This window comes from Canis lupus, chromosome 1 (genome assembly GCF_011100685.1).
Source record: "Canis lupus familiaris isolate Mischka breed German Shepherd chromosome 1, alternate assembly UU_Cfam_GSD_1.0, whole genome shotgun sequence".
Classification (NCBI taxonomy): Eukaryota; Metazoa; Chordata; class Mammalia; order Carnivora; family Canidae; genus Canis; species Canis lupus.
In genome coordinates this window covers 99,536,160-99,554,786 of record NC_049222.1, presented here as the reverse complement: position 1 = coordinate 99,554,786, position 18,627 = coordinate 99,536,160, and the positions used below count along the sequence as shown (strand labels likewise).

The 18,627-nt window shown below is 44.1% G+C and overlaps 2 protein-coding genes across 9 annotated transcripts in view; one reads left to right on the top strand and one right to left on the bottom strand.

The window, feature by feature from the left end:
* ECM2 (extracellular matrix protein 2) overlaps window positions 1–1,357 on the bottom strand; it is a 33,643-nt gene extending 32,286 nt beyond the window's left edge. For 2 of the 6 annotated variants that reach the window (XM_038527401.1, XM_038527404.1), the window contains exons 1-2: window positions 1,172–1,339; window positions 770–819 (exon numbers count right to left, since the gene is read on the bottom strand). The gene's annotated coding sequence lies outside the window, so the exon portion shown is untranslated. Of the gene's footprint in view, window positions 1–769; window positions 955–1,171 lie in introns of those variants that run through there. The other 4 variants (XM_038527405.1, XM_038527406.1, XM_038527403.1 and 1 more) reach the window with 4 other exon arrangements.
* Window positions 1–18,627, top strand: part of CENPP (centromere protein P) — a 218,820-nt gene that overhangs the window by 186,491 nt on the left and 13,702 nt on the right. The gene's annotated exons all lie outside the window — the stretch shown is intronic.

Sequence of the window (18,627 nt, the reverse complement as noted above, 5' to 3'; positions counted from 1 at the left end):
TTTTAACAAAGTCCGAATCTAAGTAGTCTCATTGAAATGTTTAAAATATTTTTACAAAATGGCCTCAAAATACTGATTTTATAATTGATGCCTAGGCCTTTGTTATTTTCAGTGATTTATAGACCTTTTCATTGCATTTAATACTTTAATCATCTTTACAACTGAGTAAATATGTTTCTAGAGGTAAAATTTTATGGTACTCTAATCACAGTAGGTATTATTTTGATCAAGTAAATTTTTCTTTCTAGCACTTCCTGTTCTATCCTGACATAAATACCATCTGTAAGTCTTGGTTAACTTACTGTTTTTCTCCATGTAAAGTTTTTCATCAACTGTCTTAAGTAAGTTTTAGAATATTAAATTGAGAATTTTAAACTTTTACACAAAACAAAATGTCTGTTGTCTCTTTTAACTTTACTCAACAGGCTTAAAAATGAGAAACATTTTTAATTAATACTTTGTGTTCTTTTAGGTCTTAAAAATAAAGAATATAATTTTCAAATCAACTTTTATACTTCTATTGAACATGTAATTCTATTTAAACATATAAGAATAAATTTAATCCTAATTCCATAAAAGTTCAAAATACTTGGGAAGTATTCATCCTGAAAAAAACAAGTAAGCAGCATAATGCACACTTTAAGCTTTTAAAATCTATTAGTAAGAGCTAATATCCTCAAGTGTTAAACACATTTGCAACATAAAACGCCCAAATATTAAAACCATTCCACATGCTTTAGTAGAAACTTAAAATTTAAAACTTTTTTACCTGAAATTCTAAACTAAGTAGGTTTTGCTTGGTGTCATTTAAGTCTCCAGCTGAAAATGAAACAAAACCAGAGCTTTCTTTAAAACAAAGAAAGAGGATTGTTGAGAAATGTTAACTGACTTCTTAGTAAAATCTAAAATAACTGCTTCCCTTGGGGATAAATGCTTTTCAGATCTTTGTGCGAACAGCCAAGAGAGTAACCAGGGAAGATGGTTACCAAGGGAAATATTTTTTCTAAATTGCAGAAGAAGCAGAAAGCAGGGAAAGCGTTAGTCTGGAGGCCAGGAAGGCGGGGCTGGAAGCACAGTAGAGGCTGATTAAGAATGTGGTTTCCATTGACTGTTTGCATTTAAGGAAATCTTAAAGCTCACACCCGCCAACGTGATACCACTTGAGCTTTACCAGACTACAGAGACGCCATTGTTGCCACGTTGACGACTGTGCATTCCCGGGATGCCTTCAGTAGCATTCACTGGCTCCTCTGTGCCTGCTCCCTCAGTCCAGAAGGCAGTGTTGTTAACAAAGCAAAACAAATCAAAGAGCTGTTACATATTAATGTCATTGAAATTATGTAACTTCCAACCTTGAGGCCATAACAGGAGAATGTGCAAAGGAGCTTTGAGCCTTCTGATCATGGTTACTCTGGCGAATTGGTTGTCTACTTTGGCCTAGGTTTTTTTTTTAAACTACAATTGAGCAGGTCAAAGATCAGTCAGGGTTCCAGACTTGCCCCACATTCCCCCTCCCACTTATGGGGACCTTGGATGAATTACTTTGTTTCTGATTAAAGTTTATTCTTCTGTACAACTGAGATGATAGTATCTACCTTTAGAATTTTGTGGCAAATAAAATCAGTAACGTATGCAAAATGCCTGTCATAGGCTAGGTAATTATATAATGGCTATTTTAAAAATTATTTTTTATTTTTTTAAAGATTTTATTTATCTGAGACAGAGAGTGCAGAGCAAGAGAGAGCAAGGGGGAGCAGCAGAGGGAGCAGGAGAGGTCTGTGTTACCAGGGAAAGGTGTGCTGCCACAAAGCTATGTGGAGAGGTGGATACTTGTTACAGAGGCCTGCAAAGTTGTCCACAATGTCCCAGAGGAAAAGAGGACAGAACTGTGCATGTGCTGTGTTATCTTACCTTCCTCTAATGCAAAGAGTGAGCACCCTTCTGCAGAACAAACAAGAATAAGTAAATCTCAGATTATTAATAATGGTTCTTTCTGAGTGATGGAATTATGCAGGGACTTTACTATGTAATCTATGTTTTTATAACATTTTGAGCTTTTCATAACCAGATCAGAAAAAGAATAACTTTTTAAAAGAATTTAAACAACCAGAAAGAAGTGACTTGAAGTAGCATTGCGGAGGAAGAGCAATAGTTGGCATGATGCAAGGACAGAGGGGCTGCAGAGACCAGGACTCTTGTTTCTGAGGTCCCGGCTCTAACATTTTGTGGCTTAATTGACTGTTACATGAATCCTTCTGCAGAAACTATTTTAACCACATAGTACATGGAAAATACTGGTATTGGAGGTCTCCTCCCCTTTATTACTGCAGCCTTAACCATGTCCTGAAACTCGGCTCCGACAGCTGCTCTGCAGTTTGGCGTTGACCCCACTCAGGATGCGAGTGGGTCTCTGGCACCCAGGCCACAGGGGCAGCCAGCCTGGGTTCAGCTCCAGAACATGTGTTTGAGGAAAGTCCGCTTTGGAGAATTTTTACCCCTGTGGTGTGGAGTACCAGTGAGTTAGTTTTTCTTATAAGGGTGTGGTTGTTTTCCATGTGACAACCTTGTAGGTAGCACCTCAATACAGCTAAATTTTGGAAATTTTACAGAGGTCCCTCTCAGAAATGGGTGTTCCCTCCTGGGATCTGTTTTGTCTCCCTTCCTATGCCAACGATGCCTTCAGCTAATTCACACCAAGACACGACAGTTGCTTCATTTGCTGGCCCTGATTTAGGTCTGAGGAATATTCACATGTAAGTGGAGGGCTAGTGTGTGAATGTGCCCGTGACATCGTCAATGTGCCCCTTCCTGAGTCATTGCCCGTGTTTCTTCAAAGATTCTGTAATGTGTACGATTACCATAAACATATAGAATGCCCAATTCGCTGTTGCTTTTTTTTTTTTTTAATGATTTTCATATTCTGGAACAGGTAATACAAATACATACAAGTAGCATAGATTTTAAAAGTGCATGGTTTTTTGTATCAAATACTGGCAGGTTGGGTGGTTCTACCTGCATCAAAGACAAAATTCTTGATCACTATAAGAATTTAAAATTACCAGTGTGGTGTAAACAACATTTGGAGCCTCTGGGTAGCTTCCTGCCTTGGGGTAGTCTGCCAGAAATGTCAAGGAGCAAAATTATCAATGAAATAGAAAACAGTTTTACAGCCTATAGTATCTACAGTGCCAAAAGCTGGGTTTGTTTTTTAATAGACCTAATAAAATCAGTAGCAAGGCCGATGAAGGAACAGAGGGTGAGTACAGGTCACCAGTGTGAGGACTTGAAAACGTCATATAGGTTCTGAGAGCAGGTAAAAGAACACAAAGAGGACATTATCGACAGCTTTAATGCCAGCAAAGCTAGATGATCTGACAATTCCTAGAAAATACAATTTAATAAAACTGTCAGAAATAGAAAATCAGAATTGTCTATTAAGGGAGTCAAATTCATAGTTTCAAATCTTCCCACAAAGAATATCACAGGCCTGTATAATTGATCAAATTTTATCAGACAGTGTTTTAAGGCTCGTATAACCATGTAACAGCCTACAAGAATATTACAAGAAAGGAAAAGTATCAATCATAGTATGTATGAGCATAGATTCACAAAACAAAATATTAACAAACCAAATCAGCAATATATTTTGGGTAATACGTCATGAGTACATTGGGCTTATTCAAGAAATACCTGCTTGATTTAAGGATAAAACCCAAACTAAAAACACAGCACAACAAAACAAAAAATCCAAACATAATACGATCATGTTACTATTTAAAGAAGAAAAAAAGCAAGCTTTTGCATCCTAGTGATGGGAGAAATTCCTTAGACTGACAATATCTACAAAACAGCATACTTCCACCCCTAGCTGTGTGCCCGTGAGGAGATGAAATACATATCCACACGAGAATTTATCCATGAATTTCTAATTTCATTGCTATGCTGTTCATAACAGCCAACATGTGGAAATAGCCCAAATGTCCCATCTGATGAATGTGGTCCATGCACACAGTGGAATATTTTTCAGCAACAAAAAGGAAGAAGGCACTGATACTTGTTCCATGTGGATAAACATCAAAAACACGATGCTCAGCGCAAGCAGCCAGTCACAGGAGGACACATACTGTAAGATTCCATTTATGTGAAGTGTCCAGAACAAGCAAATCCATGGTGGGGAATGGATGAGTGGTCTCTGGGGTGGCAGGGTAGAGACAGGGTTGCTTTATGGGGTGACCACAGTTGTCAGAAATAGGCAGTAGGGATGACTCCCCACTAGGAATGTACTAAAAACCACTAAATTGTATACTTTAAAAGGGTGACTTTTATGGTATGTAAATTATATCTCAGTAAAGTTGTTATTTAAAAAATATTCAGTGGTGAAATACTGAAATTTTCCCCTTTCTGGGAACAAGACGAGGAGGCTCATGATGGTCCTGGCCAGTGGAGGAGAGCAAGAAAAAGAAGAAAGGAAAAAGATACAACAAACAAATTAAGTAATGGAAGGAAAAAAATTCTTATTAGTCCCAGATGATATGGTTATATATGTAGAAAATCAAAAATAATTTTCAGGGATCCCTGGGTGGCGCAGCGGTTTGGCGCCTGCCTTCGGCCCAGGGCGCAATCCTGGAGACCCGGGATCGAATCCCACATCGGGCTCCCGGTGCATGGAGCCTGCTTCTCCCTCTGCCTGTGTCTCTGCCTCTCTCTCTCTCTCTCTCTGTGACTATCATAAATAAATAAAAATTAAAAAAAAAAATTTAAAAAAAAAAAAAAAAAAAAAAAAAAAAAAAAAATAATTTTCAGAGAAATCATTAAATCCTATAACGTGTGTTCCAGATACACAATATATAAAAATCAGTTGTTTCTTTCTACAGTTAGAGAATGAAAGGAAAGAAAGATTTGCTTTAAAATAGCAAATATATTAAAAAATATAACAAGTATTTAGGAATAAATCTAAGCAATTATGAGCAAGGTCTCTTTAGAGAAAATGTTGAAAGAAATTAAAGAAGCAGCATGAGGAAGGAGGTCCCACCCTCGGGGGACAAGACACTATTTCTACTTAAACTGATGGGAGTTGATACAGTTTTAACCTGAATCGTAATAGTTTATAAACCCCCCCCTTTTTCCAGTGGAACCTGACAAATTCTAAAAGGTATATGGAACATGAGGATGAAAGGATAGCCAAGCCATTGTTGAAGCAGAACAAAGCAGAAGACTTTCCCCCATTTCTAGTTCTTATGAGAAGGAGCTGGGGTAATTAGGATGGTTTGGTTGTGACCGTTGGTGCAACTGGTCCATTCGGCTCCTTGTTGCATGAGAGCAGTGGCCCTGCCAGGCATGGGGTTGCCTCGCTTCAGCTGGTTGTTTGCAGGGACTGAGAAAGGGAACCCGAGAGACTGTACGTGGGAAGCGGCTATGTCCTGCTGCAGCCTGTATGTGTGCACAGAGGTACAGACAGGCTGATGTGGGCTCTGGCGTAAACCAACACACACACCCCCTTTCTCACCAGCACACCTGCCGCCTGAGCTGCTGGGTGAGGTTACGCATCCACACAGCTGGTAAGACATTCTGCTGGGTCCCAGATACACAGACTTGACCATTGTATCCCATTGATTCTCCTTTTTGGAGGTGGTTTGTGAAGCCACAGGACCTTGGGGGTCCGTCCTTCTTGGGGGCTCCCCTTCTCCCAAGTGATCAGGCTTAGAGTGGCCCACGTGGGCTGCCAGAGAGCTCTAGGTCAGCTCTCTGGGCCCAGCACCCACATCTCCATGCTGGACGTGCCAGGTGAGAAGGCAAGGATGCCGGGTGCTGAAGCCTGGATGGGAGGCAAAAATCTGATGGAGTCCAGTTCCTTATTTTGAGACTTGAGTAAAGCATCCAGAGTGACATTCCCTGCTTTGCTGTAAGGAACGTTTAGTCCGAGAGACTGGAAAGGATGAAGGGAGTGAGAGGGGTTCAGATAAAGGCTCATGTGCAATATTTCAAACGTGCGGCATTACACACCAAGCTTGTGAGGGCTACAATCAATGATGTTGGGCTCCGTTCTCTTCCCCTCTCATGTATCCTTTATAATGACCCAGAGAGCTGGGATCACACTTAGAATCCTGAACTCCTCAGAGTTTGCATCCGTGAGAACATGGTGATGTGGTGGCTCAGGGAGGAGCAGGCGCTGAGTTGCGACACTTCCCTTCTACCTGGTGTTGTGTGATGCCCCGAGCCGTGAACACCCAGCCCATACAGGCAAATCCTGTGGGCCAGGGTCACCCACAGCATTGCAGTGTGTCCTCAGGGTGACCAAGCCAGGGAAGGGGCTTGCGAGGCCCCTGGAAACAAAACCAGTTGGGCTGGAGCTCTGGGTGTCAGTGGCCAGAGGAGGGCCCCATCCAGAGACCCCCTCTCACCCAGGACTAAGGGTGGGACTAAGATTGGAAGCCAAGGAGGATCATCAGTGGAAACCATAGTATTTAAGGAAGACAACACTATGGGTGGAGAAGTCCAGGTATGTAAGGACTTGCATGTATGGTTTTGTTGTGACACAGCTCAGCTCCCCAGGATGACCTCTATGATGCCACCTGTTTTTAAATGTACTTTGCTCCTGAGATTAGGGGAATGCTCTTGAGAGTGCGACTCAAACCAAGGACACCCTTCTGCGATAATCTGGTTTGGGGGATGTGGAAGCACAGCAGGCCGAACTGGGAGGGGCGAGCAGGTTTGCATACAGGACTGCACAGTGTCTCCATGAGCTTGGGTGTCCTAGCTTGCTCCTGATGTGAATTCACACCTCCCAGTGCCCATCCTTTGGCACTTGTGGCCTGAATCGGGGTGACTCACCTGTCTTGAGAGAGTGACTGTAAGCACAGGTGTTGGACATGGCCCCTGTCTCAGAGGCATCATGGTGGAGCCTGATGCATGGTGTCCTTGGAGCAGGAGTGTGGCACTGGGCAGGCCTGATTTGTTCTTCGCTGACTGGCACACTTGAGTTTCCTATGTCTCATCTGGCTGTCCTCAGCACCCTGTCTGTCCCTTCTTCCCACTTTCTCAAGTTCTAGAAAAGTATAGGAAGCACCTCTCCGCTTTCCCTCCCACCTGTCCCTCATGCAGCAGCGATGCTGGTATCTGTCATGGAAGGGCCCTGCTAATGGTCCTCCTGGCCAGCCTTCTCCTGTCTTGTCATCATCTTACTGGCTTCCTGATCCTTGGAAGTAAATCTTTTCTTCCCTCTTGCTGCTTTTCTTTCTCATCATCTTTTACTGGCCCCCTGTCAACCTGTCTTTGCTTTCCCCAGTGATCTTGTTCCTTCACTGAGCCCACATGATCAAGCACTGGTCACATTGCTCTAACACATGCCCATGAGCCACAGATCTGTCCTAAGCTCTGAAAGAGATGCAAGATTTATGTATCTGCTGGTTGAAAGATTTTAAAAGTTCAATTTTCTGCTTTTTATAGCTGTTTATTTAGGTTTAGGTTTGGTTGGAGACATGCATTTATATCATGTCCCTGAAGCCAGCGTATTGTTTTGCTTCTCCAAACCAACCTGTTGTTACACTTGTAATATTCTGACCAGAGTTCAAGACAACAGTTACAAGAGAAATTTTGTACCAAAAAGCCCCTCATATTTGGTATTTATAATTTAATTTCCATTCTTAAAAACTATAGTCAGTCATTTTTTGCCATAAGAGTGTACATTCAATGTTAAAGGTGGAATGCACGTCACTCGGCACTTAAATAGTTCTGTTGAATTTTAAAATAACCTTGGACAGACATTCCCAGGACATCCCCTGGTAGAATGCAGTCCTCCCTGTTCCCTGCACACCAGGCAGGACAGAACGGCAGGGCAGCGAAGGATGGACAGTGAGGGCTTCAGCACTGGGCCCGGTGTGCTCTGGGTGCCTTGCACCTACCAGCTCTGTAGGCCCTCTGGCCCGATGGCACACAGCCTACCCTCCAATCTACAAAGGAGGACAGCTGAGGCACTCCCAAACCTGAGGACACTAGAGCTTCTTGGACTTGAATAGCTCTCCTGGCTTGCTGGGATGTGGGGGACCAGCGACTCTGAGCTGGTCCGGTCTCGTGTTCCACCACTGTTCAGCTGGAGCTGCTGGTCCGCTGGCCTCCTAGTGCTCCACCCTGGGACCTGACTAGACCACGCTGGGTGCCACCCGGGCAGCGGCAGCCCTCCTCTCTGCACGGCTCCCCATGCCTGTCAGGCCATGAGAGGCAGCTGCTAGGGGGTGAGAGCCAGAGTGCTGGGGCCTGGATAGCAGAGGGAGTGACCGTCACCACCAGTGGTCAGGGCCCAGCTGGCATGGGGAGCTGCCCCCAGCGAGGGTCGGTGGCCAGGCCACACCCTCCTCAGGGGCAGGGTCTTGCCCTCCCCTCACGTGCTTCTCCTTGGCACTTTAGACGTGGCGTTCCTGCTTTGGGAGGAGCCGCTGCAGCCACAGCCTCCAGAACTAGCCTTTTCCTGTATTTGTCCTGCAGAGACTCTGAAACCCATGCTTAGCGTGAGGTTTGTGAGAAGATGACACATGGCAGTTTTAACATTTGCTGGGAATGGGGATTCTTTTCCACTGATACACTGTCTGAGGGACGTGGCCACAGACCAGAGCAACCACAATGTTTACAAAGATATTTAGTAAAAATGAAGGCTTTGGCAACCAGTGTTGCCCATCACTCTTGGGGGATAAAGTGAAGCTCGCCTGAGGTTTAATAAATCAGAACAAAGTATGTTTGTCCACGACCTCATTTTTTCCTCATTACTGGTGGGTGATGTCATGTTTTCATTTCCATTTGAATCTTTGTGTCCAGGAGTAGGAAAAAATTCATATTCACCTCATTTATTATGCCGTATTTCCATTCTTAAGGAGAAAGCTTAATTTTAATTCTGCCAGAAATATGGATACAGTCTTCAAACTGTTGTTAAGGATTTATGGGATTTTTGTAAGACTAGTGTTCTGGAAATTACTGACTTTTTTGTATATGTGCAAAGATACTGCTTTTGATATAAGTTCTCATTTTGCCCAAATGAAATGCTGATTTTAAAAAGAAGAAGACTAACCCCTCTCCCCAAATTATAGCAGAATAGAAAATTTAGATATTACTAGAAAATGTAAAGCCTAAAATCATCCATAAGCATACCAACTGTTGAGGCAAGTAATGCATATATAACACTACCTGAAATGCAATGCCCGTCTTTATCCTGCATCTTTCTGCCAGTGAAGGGTTCAGGTGTCACCTCCATCTAGCCTCAATGCTGTAAGTAGCAGTGAAAGCAAACGAAGATCCCCCTTATGTGAGCTTGAGCCTGCGCTTTCTGATGCCTGCTCTTCCCACACCCTCATAGAGGCCCCCATTTCCAGGCAGCTCTCCCCTGGCACCTGGCTACCCTACTCCGTCTTCCCCAAGTGGTGTGTAAACTCAAGGACGCACACATGTGTGTGTTGGTGATTCAGTTCAACAAGTTTTTACTGAGTGAGTCTCAAGCTCGTTGCTGAAATCTCTCAATGATAAAGGCTAACATAGTTCTTCCTTAGAGTTGATTAGAGTCATGTCTGCTAAGGAATCAGACAATGGCTGCCTCTGTGTTGGACATGTGATGATTTCTGTGGCAGGAATGTGGTACGTGATGGAAATGGGCAGGGGACACCTGTGTGGAGCTTTCAGAGCTGGGTCAGCAGCATGCAGCACGTGGCCCACCTCCACCCGACTCAGGCCTCTAGGTCTTTTCAACCCTGTCTCATCCCTGATGGTCCCTCCTCCTCCTTCTCCTAACCTTAGGCTATAATTTCTCTCCAGGTGAATGTGATCGCCTGGTAATCTCTGGCTGCTTTCTTGACTTGTCTGTATGTCTGGCATAGTCTCAAGCCTAACAGATGCAAGTTTGTTAAATATGACTGCAGTCACATGTAAACTGAAACTCAAAGGTTACTTAAGCATCAGATACAGATGGGTAAGGTGAAGGACGAGGCTCTCGTCAAGAGTGCAGTGTAGGGGAAGGGTCTGCCATGAAACTCATGGGTGGTGGGAAACAAAGGCAATCGTGAGTTCTGCAGGCTTGAGTCCAGGAGAACAGCAGTTAGATCCCCAGAGACTTTGAAAGTGATGTTGAAGGTCTGGGGCTTTACCCAGAAGCAGCAGGGCAGGAGCATAACCAGTTCTGCATTTCAGAAAGAGAACTGAATAGCCTGGCTTCTGAAGTGAAAGGACCACTGTAGTGGTTCAAGACAGAGGAAGGGGAGTTTGAGAGAGCTTTTACTTACTGCCGTCAAAATAACAAAGTAGGTTTGTATTTGTTGGTGTGGCTACATTGAGTGGCAAGAGCAATCATACACAGTGTATATGGGAGATACATTTTATTGAGCGTTTGGTATATACCATACCAGTCAATATATGTAAAGAACTTCAGAAATCAATAGGGAAAGATAACCAGTAAAATAAGAGGGAAGTAGTTTGAACAGACTGTTCACAGAAATAAGAGTTCAAATTAAACACATGTAAATGTTCCACTTCAGTAGTAAAGTAAGAGAAAATATTTTCTTTTAAGATTTATTTATTCATAGATCAAGTATGAGCGCGGGGAGGGGCAGAGACAGGAAGAGGTACATGTGAAGCCCCATGTGGGGCTCAATTTCTGGATCATGACCTGAGGGGAAACCAGGAATCTGACGCATAACCAACTGAGCCACCCTGGCATCCCAAGGAAAAAATGTATTTAAAATCACCATGAGATACCACTGCATAACTACCAGCATGACTAATAGTAAAAATACTGACAGGATCAGCTGTTAGGGATGAGTACCCCCTTCCCCGCTCATGCGCACTTGGTCTTTCTAATAAATAAAATTACACACACAAAAAAAGAACACGCACTAGAACAACACAGCATTATTCATAATAGCCCAAATGTTATTTAACAGTAGAATGGGAAAAAATGATAAATTGGTATATTCATGTCATGAAATATCACTGAGAATTGGAAAGAACAGACAATATGGAGTTATGCACAGCATAGTGGAAAATTCTCACCAATAGAATCCTGGGGAATAGAAGCCACACTAGAAGCAATATGTTTTATGAATCTGTCTACACAGGGTTTAAAACTGGGTGAAGCTGAAGACAGGCTTTAGGGTTGCACAATTATGTGGAAACTGTAAAGAAATAGGAGGAAGTTACTTTCATTAAAGTCAAGGTAGTTGGGGTACCTGGGTGGCTCAGTCAGTTAAGTGCTGCCTTCAGCTCAGGTCATGATCTCAGGGTCGTGGGATCGAGTTCTGCATCAGGCTCCCTGCTCAGCGGGGAGTCTGCTTCTCCCTCTCTCTGCCTCTCCTCATCACTTGTTCTCTGTCACTCTCAAATAAATAAAATCTTTAAAAGAAAAAAAAAGTCAAGGTAATTGTTGCTGTCAGAGGAAAGTGAAGGTATGTGATTGGGCAGAGGGTGCAGCGACCCCTGGGGTGCCAGCCAGACCGCTCGCTACATGTGCATTACACTCATGCGTTCTCCTACATTCTTTATACATGTTCCATTCACTCTTTAAGATTTGGTCTCAAGAAACCAAATCAAATCCAAGCAGGAAAAAAAAAAAATCCCACCTAAATACATTATAGTGAAACTGCAGATACCAAAGAGAAGAACAACATCGGTAGAACAGCCAGCGGGAGAACAAATTCCAATTCACCTTCAAAGTAGCAAACTGACTTTTCTGCAGCAGCTGTGTAAACCAGAAACCAGTCCACTGATAACTTCAATATACTGAGAAAATGCAATCAAACCTGCTACATTCGGCAAAAAAAAAATCTTTCAAAAATGAAAGTGAAGTATATGTACACTCCTGTGTTCATTGTAACATTACCACAGTAGCCAAGACAGAAACTACCTGGTGTCCTTTGACAGAGGAATGGATAAAGAAAATGTGGCCCACACACATACACACACACAATGGGATGTCATGTAGCCCTGAGGAGAATGAAATCCTGCCGTTTCTGACAACACCAACAGACCTTTAGGGCATTCATGACGCTAGGTGAGACAAGTTAGACCAAGAGAGACCAACGTCACCTAGTCTCATGTGGAATCTAAAAAGATGATCAAACTCATCAGTACAGAGAGCAGACAGGTGTTGCCAGGGATGGGGGCTGAGAGGCTGGGGAAATGGTGGAGGGGTCAGAAGGTTCGGACTTCAGTGAGGGGGGGTCAGTCCTGGGGGTGCGGGGCAAGTATCGTTACTTGAAACTTGCTCAGAGAGTAGATCCTCAAAGTTCTCATCACAGGATGTTGACTAGACTTAACATGGTTGTTGTTCATGATACATACAAGCATCAGATCACTCGTCCTACCCCTGAATGCCTGCCAACACGTTGTGTTTCCATTACATCTTCAGGAAACTGGGAAAACGTGAAAGAAAAAGACAATGTAGGCTCTCCTGTCAGAGCAAAAGGATATTCTTCAGGTAGAGGGAAAACGATCCCAGAAGGAAGATTTGAGATACAAGAGGCAGTAAAGAGCAAAGAATATGGTAAATACATCAAACAATGACTGTATAATAAAATCCAAAGAATGCAGAGGTCTGTGTTTTTAAGCTAGAATTTAAGAATACACAGCAGTACAAGAGTGAGTGAGAGTGCTGTTGTGCAGTCATTTGTTCACAGAGAGGACAGAGACTGATGTTGTCTCCAAGGAGCAGAGCATGACCAAGTGTCTCAGGTTGGACAAGCGGAAAAAGAGGTGTGACTTCCCAGCCCAGGGTGAAGGTAGGGGGGATGTTTAAAAAGCTCAGAAAGAAGGCAAAGAGCAAAAAATTTAACAGAAGTCTGTTGTGGTGAGACTTTTAAACTACAGCAGAACAAAGAGGTTGTGAGCTTTCTCCACAAGAAAATAAGTATAAAGCTGAAAAAACTGTTTAAAAACTGTTTCAGGACTCTCGAGATTGACCAACGGTGAAAATGAGTAATTTGGAGCCTGCTTCAGTCCTTTCCTTTCACATCCCTGTTCACTCCTGTCCTAGATAGTTGTCTTCCATGTTCACCCTGAATCCACATGGTCACTAAGAGAGCTAGGACTGTTGTGTTTGTGGAGACACTGGCTAAAGTCTAGAAGCCCACGTCCCAAGACTGTGTCCGGAAGGACACCCTCGTCTCAGAGGGCAGCAGGGACCTCGGGGGCCGGGGACCAGAAGTGGGGTGGCCTTCACGCTCCAGGCAGCCCTTACATAGGACACTCCCCTTGCTCTCTCTGTGCATCTTCATCCTGCAAACCAGCTCCTGCTGTGTGGACAGGCATGTGGGCAGGACTCAGCCCAAGCCTGGAAACCCTCAGTGTGAGCAACTGCCCAGATGGGTGGTCTGACCCTGGGTCATCTTTCTCCAGAGAACCTGATGGGGCCTGACTGCGTTCCACACTCACCCTGGTCCTGTCAGCTGCGATTTCCGGGGTCAAGGTCAAGTGCAGTCGGACAAGTTCAGCCAGGCAGTGGTGATATGAGGGAGTGCGCACGTGTGTGTGTGTACGTGTGCATGTCTGCGTGTGTGTGTGCGCGTGTTCCACAAAAGAACTTGCACAGAGCCTGTCCAAGGGGAAGCTTTGGTAGCAAAAAGAAAAGACTTAATATGACTTTCTTCCAATCAGTGTTTATGTTCACTTGGTGAGGGAGACGTGTGTTGATGCTTTGTTGTGTGGCCTATGGCAAACTTTGTACCTGTTAAGCTGTGAGTATTTATTGATTTATTTCCTTTTAGCTTGATTTATTTATAACAGTATTTATAAGTAATTATAGACATCTTTTTTTTAAGATTTATTTATTTATTCATTCATGAGAGAGAGAGAGAGAGAGAGAGGCAGAGACACAGGCAGAGAGAGAAGCAGGCTCCATGCAGGGAGCCTGATGTGGGACTTGATCCTGGGACTCCAGGATCACGCCCTGGGCGGAAGGCAGGTGCTAAACTGCTGAGCCACCCAGGCTGTGTTCTGATTATAGAAATCTTTTTTTTTTTTTTTAAGATTTTATTTATTTATTCATTCATGAGAAACAGAGAAAGAGGCAGAGACACAGGAAGAGGGAGAAGTAGGCTCCATGCAGGGAGCCCGATATGGGACCCTTGTATGGGACTCGATCCCGGGTCTCCAGGATCACGCCCCGGGCCAAAGGCAGCGCTAAACCGCTGAGCCACCTGGGCTGCCCTGATTATAGAAACTTTGCATGGCTTATGGCTCTCTCAGGAGAATTGTCCTTTAATCATATTCAGGATTGTAAATGCTTTATTTCATCCTTGGCATTTTTCTGAATATATACTTAAATTACTGAGAGGTGTTTTTTTTTCTTGAGGGTGGTTAAAAACCATTAGTCATAATATACAAAGAGCAAACTCCTTAATGGATGAGGGTTGTTTTGCTTTTAGACTAATTTCAAGCAGGCTCTATGAAACAATAATTCCATTCTGAAATCAGGATGATAGCAGCCATGCCATCATCTGTTTATGACACTGTGTCATTTGGTGTCTGTAATTCAGAACAGCAAAAGTAAATTTTTAATGTTTTCATGGTGGAAATACCTTATTTGTGTCTGTGGAGGGCAGGATAGGCCAGTAGAGCCCTGGGCCATGGCCAAACTTTCTGTCCCTGGGGCAGAGGCTCCCCTTTGTTTCGGCTCTTGACCCATCTTGAGCCTCGCTCGGGCCCTGTGTCAAGTGGGAAATGAAGCCAAATCGAACTGCTCTGCCTGCCCTGTCCTCGTGTTCTCTCGGGGGGCCGCTCTCTTGGTTCCTCTGCACCCCCGTCCATCACGCAGCTGCGTCCACTGTGTCCACCGTGGGCAGCGATTCCAGGTGTGTGTTCACTTGGTTCCAGCCACTGTTGGCGTTCTAGATCAGAGGAGGCCTCTCCCAAGTATGTGCTTCACATGCTTTGAGCACAGAGTAGGTGCTCAGGGTTTGTTTCCATGTTAGTTGTAGCCAACTAGGCCCATGGTCTGTTGTGCAGGCATCTGTGCCAGGAGGTGCAGTAGTCACTAATGTCTTGTGCCAAGTGTTTCCTGAACTCCTGGAGGTTTTATGCTAAAGCAAGTACCTAAAAACTTCCCTGTTTTTACTTTCTTGTTTAAAACTTTGATTCTCAGTCATCCTCCCAGACTTCCCTTTTATTCCCTTTCACTCTTACAGGTTGTGTATATTCATGAATGGGGCAACACATTTGCAAAAGCTAGCAAGCCAGCTGGGGGGGGGGGGGGGGTATGTCACAGAAGGTCTTGAATACACATCTTACGGATTTTATTTATTTATTTGAGGGAGAGGGGAAGCAGACTCCTCAGAGCCTGACACAGGGCCGGGTCTCACGGCCCAAGATCATGACCTGAGCCAAAATCAAGAGCTGGATGCTCCACAGACTATGCCAGCCTTGTGCTCCTTGAATACATATTTTAGAGATTCAGCCTTTATTCTCAACTCCACAAAAAAAATCACTTTACATTCTTGAGGGAGGACACTGTTGGAGAGATGTGAATGCTGTTTAGAGAATCAAGAAATTAGTGATAATATGTAACAAGGAGCCGGACCCTATTCTGATACTGGACTGCTGACCAGTCTCCAACCTTGGCCTCCTCCCCCTGCACATCTGCTCCCTACTGGTGCCAGCGCATTCGCCCGGCCATAGTGAGAGCCAGAGCCAGTCACACACGCTCCCCAGGACCCTCACTGTAGGAGTCAGAACTCAGTCATGCCCTCTGGTGATGTGTGGCACTGTCAGTCCTGATGTTCACACTGAGTTCTTGTGTCCGGAGAACGGCCTTATGCCCTAGGAGAGCGCCCAGAGACACAAGGTGCCAGTGGGTAGACACCCATTTGGTGCCCACACCTGCCCTCCCCTGAGGAGATTCCCACCACCACCACCACCGTGTGCTGATACACCCCTGATCCGTGCACATGGTGGATAGGCCACAGCCACTAAAGGAACGCAGGAAAAGCTCTGCAGTACACATTGTTGGGCAAAGAATGAGAGAAAACAGTGGGTGTAGTGTGATCTGATTTATTAAAATTCTTTATATTGAGCTGTTTTAACCTGAGGGATGATCTTCATACACCTGTGAATCTTTAGTCACTCATCAAATGCACACTGCCCTGTGACCACCCGCACAATCAAGAACTCCCTCCATCTTCACAAATTCCCTGGTGACCCGTGGCGGTCGGTCAGTCTCTGTCCTCACCTCCAGCCCCTGGCAACCATCCAGCTCTTTTGTGAACCTGTAATTTTGTCATTTCCAGACTCCCATACGGTACGCAGGCTTTCCAGTGTGGGTCTTTGAGCAGAATGTGCTTGAATAACGCACAGTGTATGCATGTCCATGGCCAGGCGATGGGCCTTACCAGTGGAAGGACATTAGGATGATTAACATTAAAGCTTCTATAAACGTTTTAGTATTTTTGTGTGAACATTAATGTTTCTTTATTGAAGTGAAATTGGCCTATAACATTATATTAGTTCTGCGTGTACAACATAATGATCTAATACTTGTCTACAGTGCAGGATCATCTCCACGGTGACTCTAACGTCCATCAACGCGCTGGGTATACACAGATTGCTTTTTCTTGTGATGAGAACTTTTAAGTTCTTGTAGCAGCTTTCAAACATGTAACACTGTGCTATTAACTGTGATCACTGTGCTGTGCATAATGTCCCCGGGACTTGGAACTGGAAGTTTGTACCTCTGAGCCCTTCTGAACATAAGCTTTACTTTACTTGTATAAATACTGGACAGGGGCCTGCTGGCCACACGGTGAGTATGTTTGCTAGAGCAGCTGCACCATCATGCATCCCCGCCAGCAGCTTCTGCTCCACGATTCCTCTATTGGCTGTGGGGCTAGGGAAGTGTGCAGGTGGGAGAAGAACCGTAAGACACTCACTATGGAGGGGTTGAGGCCTGGAATTGGTGATGAGGGGGCAGTCTGATCTTTAACCACTTAACTGCCATAGTGGGAATGTGGTGTTAACACCTGCATAATGTAAGAGAAAGGGAAATGGGGGTATTTCTTACCAAAAAGAAGAGTGGGATGCTTCTAGAAATAGGATGAGATAATACACCTGTTTCCTGCCCACCCACCCACCCCCATTTGAAATGTACAGAAATTTTGGATTAAGTTTAACATGTTTTAAGTATGTTGTTAAATTAAAAAAAAAGAAGAGTAGGAAATGAGGTGAGAAACGAAAGCCAGGGCAGGTCCCCAGGGCTGCAGGGGGCCAGGTAGGAGGAGATGCCCGGAAGGAAGGTAGGCTGTGGCCACGGACAGTTACAGCCCTTCCTGCAGAACTGACACATGAGAAAATGAACCCGCTGAAGCTAGTGCATGTTAAAAACTACACATTAATTGAAAAAACAAACTTGCATTAAGTGAGAATTCTAGAACCCTGGACAAAAACTCTGAGGTAGAAGCTTAAGGTCATCAACATAATAACTGAACAACTAGAAATCTAATTCAGATATAGGACAGGTCTTTACAAAAACCTATTTAAAAAAAGAAATTGATATGTGCTTTTTAAAAGTGTCATTGAATTTTTAAAATCTTAAAGCCAGTGGATAAATCAAACAACAGGTTAAACATTGCTACAGAGAAAATTAGGAGATTTATTTGAAAAAATCATCTGAAACAACAAAGGATCATTAGATAGAAAATGTGAGTTGGGTTAAGAAGCCTGGATCAGCAGGCCCTGCTCCGGGTCCCGGAGGGGAGGTGATGCATCACAGACAGCAGAGGCCTTGTTGGGCTCCCTCCATGCAGGGGCGTTGGGGTGGCAGGATGGACAGACGGTCTGTGTCCTTCCGGCTTGTGGGCAGACATGGCATCTGGTAACTAAGCACCATTACAACTCTGCTTCCTGCACAAATGGATCATTCCAGAATTCTAGGGGAATTCCCACGCTGCTTCACCACGTGGCTGCTCCATGTTACGTTCCCCTGTGCCACACTCGCACTAACACTTGCCCCTTTCTTTTAAAGTTTATTTATTCGTGTGACCTCTACCCCTGATGTGACTCAAACTCAGGACCCCGAAATCAGGAGTTGCATGCTCTTCCAAATGAACCACCAGGTGTCCGTCTCTTTCTTATTGTAGCTGGTCTAGTGGGTGTGAAGGGATTCTGTAAGCTTTTATGGTAGATTTTATCCTAAGCATCCTAGAAATTTTTTTTTATGGAACTATCCTGTCTCAAGCTGTTTATGAATAATTTAAAATTATTACTGAATGCCTTTCTAAACTACCTTATCTTACAAGGTACAGTTGTAATGTAAGTTGAGAATAACCGTATGTTCATATATCCTGAGTCTACCAGCTTTGATTCTGGCTTTGACTATGATGCTTTTAATGTGTTTAAAATAGTGTATTTGCCTGATAAACACAAACTGCACAGTATGACCATCACTGTCTACCGCCCCCCCCCCCAAAAAAAAAGTGCTGATTATATTTTCCCCAAGAACTTAAAAGTTTAGTTATTCAGGAGAAGCGTGTTTGAGGTAATTGTCCACCTCCTGTGATTGATTAGTCACGCTTTCCCTCGTCCATAACCATGTTTCCATACAGCAGGTCTTGAGGCTGTCCACCAGCCCTCTGCAAGAGTGTCATCACCACGATTGCATACAAAGGTGTG